A 5,146-nucleotide genomic window follows, 5' to 3' on the forward strand; every position below is an offset into this window, starting at 1 on the left:
GAAAGCGCGTGCATTATCGCTAAGATTTTAGAATACTTGTAGTAGCTTATTGAAAATGGATGCAGCAGTATTCTGCACACCCTCCTGCACAGGACTTAAGAAAGTGAGATCCAAATGCAGATGGTATGCCCAGTATTAACTGAGTGAAAGCTGCTAATTCTTGGGAATAAGCAGATATTGTTAACAAGAAACCACACTAAAGAATATATGTATTGAGGCGCCATTGTCTGAATACCCATACAGGTGAACAGGGGTTGGCTAGAGGTTCGCGAACTTACACCAGTTTTTGATCGAACTGCGCTTTTATGATCCAAAAGTATCCTTGGAGAAAGGGAAGAGTTAATCATAAAATGTAATACCATATGACATAAGCGAATGAAAATAAGCAGAGTAGGGTAATATTCGTGTTGAACTGTCACCTACTTCAGAAACCGTTTGCATAATGAAAACGGCACATTAAGTCTTTGGACAAGATTCTGAACGTTGGCTTTCCACGACAGTTTAGTATCTATCTAAACACCTAGAAATTTGAACTGTTCAGTTTCACTAATCACATGCACTCTGCTTGTAACCTACAGACGTCATTTTGAAACTGTCCTGCAGCTACGTTATCTTTCGGAAGTGACGGAAACTTGGCGTGCTCACTCGGGAGACATCAAATAATATATACGTAACGTTTCGTATTAGTAGCATTTTTTCGGCTGAGAAAAAAAATGCGGTGCATTACTTTCTGGGCAACCTCGTAACAATTAGAGAAAGCTTGTGGTGTGCAAAATACCCACGCAGTTTGCAGGGGATCCATCGGATTCTTCTAGATGCAGCTCTTGTTACGATCAACTAGCGGGACACAGCTAAATTATGACACTACAATGACAAAAGGTATGGGATAGCGACATGCACATACACTTACTAGCCACCTCATCCGGGTGAGGGCACCTGGCGAGGGATAATGCTAATCAGACACACGAACTGTGCGTTTAGTATCAGTCTGCGTACTGTCTGTGTTGTGACTTGGCAAGACAGCCAAGCCACTAGGAGAGGAAGCCGAAAGGCACGCGTTTAAGCTCACGCAGGCTGGCGTGAGGTCTGGAACAGGTAAAGTAATTATACTAGCAAAAGAAGGTACGTAGCTTCTGAAATACTTAACTTTAATCCATAAGTGGTGAACATCGGTCTGACGGTACATGCATCACAAGATAAATAGCAAATGATAATGGCGCCTTGCTAGGTCGTAGCAAATGACGTAGCTGAAGGCTATGCTAACTATCGTCTCGGCAAATGAGAGCGTAATTTGTCAGTGCACCATCGCTAGCAAAGTCGGCTATACAACTGGGACGAGTGCTAGGAAATCTCTCTAGACCTGCCGTGTGGCGGCGCTCGGTCTGCAATCACTGATAGTGGCGACACGCGGGTCCGACGTATACTAGCGGACCGCGGCCGATTTAAAGGCTACCACCTAGCAAGTGTGGTGTCTGGCGGTGACACCACAGTCTGTGTGTAGAATGGAGAAGGAGCGGGATCTGCCTGAGTTTGACCAATGGCAGATTGTGACGGCCCCGAGGACAGGCGCGAGCATTTCGGAAACTGTGCAACTTGTCGCGTGTTCGAGGGATGCTTTGGTGAATGTCTTCAAAAAGTGGCGAAACGAAGATGAAGCCACGTCCAGTCGTCGTGGGGCTGGGCGGCCATCACTCATTGCAGATGTGGGACCCTCAGGGCGACCTAACATCAGACGTTACTGCTGAGCAGAGTACAAGCGGCGCCTGAGCACACAATGCACCAACACTCCCAACGATGGGCCTCTGCAGCCGCCGACCCACACACTGGCAACTATGACTGATGTGGAAATGTGACCATCGGAGCTGGACGTTGGTGCAGTGGCAGTATGGTCTGATGAATCCCAATACCTTCTTCATCATGCCGATGGGAGGTCGCGAATCCGTCGTCTTCCATGGTAACAGCTCCTTTGTCCCAACAATTTCTCAAAAAGTTTATGCGGCATATCACAGGGTCAGGTGTGTGATGGAGTGGTTCGGGGAGCATAACGGCGAGTACTAATTGGTGTGCTGCCTCGCTCCCCCCTCTCCAACTAGCCATATCTGAACCCGATCGAACACATCTGGAATGTGATGGAACGTGCCGTGGGAGTTCATCGTCCAATCAGCGGATTTACGGGAGAGCAGAAATCCATGGGGGACGTACGTCGAACATATCGTTTAGAACAGTGCGGCGAAACTTGGCGTTAATGTTCTATGGCTGCAGACGCCCTGTGCTTACAGCACGAAATCGCTCTCCTGGGCATGTGACCGTATCGGTTGGACCACAGACGACTCTAAAACCGTGGCCTTGTCAAATGAGTTTTAGTTGGCAGAGTACAAGTGTGGAGCAGACCGCACGATGTCACGGGCCAAAGTTGTGGAGAAGGCCCTGTGGAAGCTGGTGGTAGCCCCATAATCGTGTGGGATGTGTTTACGTGAGATCGCCTGGGTTCTCTGGTGCCACTGAATCCATCATTGACTGGGACTGCTTGCGTTCGGCTACTTGGAGACGATTTCCTGACATTCATGGAGATGATGTTGTCAGCGATGTAATTTTTATGGTTGGCAGTACGCAATGGCCGGCCGACGTGGCCGAGCGGTTCTAGGCGCTTCAGATGTGTGTGATGTCCTTAGGTTAGTTAGGTTTAAGTAATTCTAAGTTCTAGGGGACTGATGACCTCAGATGTTAAGTCCCATAGCGCTTGGAGCCGTTTGAACCATTTGAGTACTCAATGTCGCAGGGCCACAATTGTTCGCGATTGGTTCGAAGATCATTCTTTATAATTCAGTCGAATGATTTGACCACCCAGATCGCCCAACACGCATCGCATCTAATATCTGTGAGACATAATCGAGAGGTAAGTCCGTGTACAAAGCCGTGCACCCGCAACACTTTCACAATTACTGACGGCTGGGGAGGTGCAGCAGGGCTCACTATTTCTGTACGGAACTCGCAACCACTTGTCTAGTCCATGCCAAGAGGTCCGACAAGATATTAAGATGTATTCCATGTCACATCAGTGTATACAAAACGAAATTTTCACGATTCATAAACACATGGGCGCATTCGAGTTGCCTCTCCTAGTACTAACTTAATGACTGTCTTTAAATTTGGCGGATTCCTTACTATACCGGTTAAATGCTATGGCCGCGAAAAAGAAGAAGCAGAGGTTGGGTTGTTTTGGAAATGACGGTCAGGCGTAAGTGTAACCAGTAACCCCGGATTCTTTAATTAATAAAATATCCATGTGTGAATGAGCTCCAAACGTCTGAATACGTTAAAGATGAGTTAATACAGGGTGATTCAAAAAGAATACCACAACTTTAGGAATTTAAAACTCTGCAACGACAAAAGGCAGAGCTAAGCACTATCTGTCGGCGAATTAAGGGAGCTATAAAGTTTCATTTAGTTGTGCATTTGTTCGCCTGAGGCGCTGTTGACTAGGCGTCAGCGTCAGTTGATGCTAAGATGGCGACCGCTCAACAGAAAGCTTTTTGTGTTATTGAGTACGGCAGAAGTGAATCGACGACAGTTGTTCAGCGTGCATTTCGAACGAAGTATGGTGTTAAACCTCCTGATAGGTGGTGTATTAAAGGTTGGTATAAACAGTTTACAGAGAATGGGTGTTTGTGCAAAGGGAAAAGTTCTGGACGGCCGAGAACGAGTGATGAAAATGTAGCATGCATCCAGCAAGCATTTGTTCGCAGCCCAGAAAAATCGACTCGCAGAGCTAGCAGAGAGCTGCAAATTCCACAATCAACTGTATGGAGAGTCCTACGAAAAAGGTTAGTTATGAAACCTCAACGTCAACTACCCGGGGCGATGGATCGGCCGCCAGGCAGCCCGTGACAGAGCACTTCATCACTGGCCTCCAAGAAGCCCTGATCTTACCCCCTGCGATTTTTTCTTATGGGGGTGTGTTAAGGATATGGTGTTTCGGCCACCTCTCCCAGCCACCATTGATAATTTGAAACGAGAAATAACAGCAGCTATCCAAACTGTTACGCCTGATATGCTACAGAGAGTGTGGAACGAGTTGGAGTATCGGGTTGATATTGCTCATGTGTCTGGAGGGGGCCATATTGAACATCTCTGAACTTGTTTTTGAGTGAAAAAAAACCTTTTTAAATACTCTTTGTAATGATGTATAACAAAAGGTTATATTATGTTTCTTTCATTAAATACACATTTTTAAAGTTGTGGTATTCTTTTTGAATCACCCTGTATATTAAATATTTGACGCTAAGAGTGCAAGCGAGAAAATTTTTTGTAAATATTTGTATTATGTTTGTAGTCGTTAAGCGCTCGAATTATGAAATACTGGATATATGTGGTACAGGTTCCATAATTCTAATCAGATCTACCTTGTAACGGATCTCGATGTTTATGATGTCCTATCGCCTGAACTATGTGTCGTACAACCATAGAACTTTTCGGATATAAATGCGGGTACAATCTGTAAAATGCTTTACGAATAGAGTTACCGGTAAAGAATTAATAAATGAAAATATCATGGCTAATGTTGAAGTTTTATTGCATGATCACCGAAAATGTGGTAAGAGATAAACTATTTTCCTTTCATCGTTTTGTGTGAGGTAACAGCGACAAAAAATTTCATAAAAGTTTGAAGTTTTGTTTGAATCTGTTGGAAGTCGGTAAGTGCTGTCATTACCAAACACTGGATGAACACAGCCGGAGTAAGTCGCGCGCTGTGAGCGACGCTGCCCCAAGATACACAGTCCCTAAGCTTACACACTATGTAACCTAAATTATGCTAAGGACAAACACACGCACCCATGTCCGAGGGAGGACTCGAACCTCCGCCGCGACCAGCCGGACAGTCCATGACTGCAGCGCCATAGACTAAATCCCGCGCGGCCGTCCCGCATAAAACCTACATAACCACTACATTTAAAAAATCGTTCAGCACGACATAGCTTATTACGACTTATCGTATAAAACAAAGCATTTATTATTACAGTTTCGGAGAAATATTGCGGCTATAACGTCCAATGTTCGTATTTGGTTGTTACTTACGTGGGGATTAGTAAGAACGACGTAAAGCTTATTATCAAACTCTTCTTTCCTTCAGATTGTCGCTTTCAAA

Source organism: Schistocerca americana, chromosome 5, assembly GCF_021461395.2.
Source record: "Schistocerca americana isolate TAMUIC-IGC-003095 chromosome 5, iqSchAmer2.1, whole genome shotgun sequence".
NCBI lineage: Eukaryota > Metazoa > Arthropoda > Insecta > Orthoptera > Acrididae > Schistocerca > Schistocerca americana.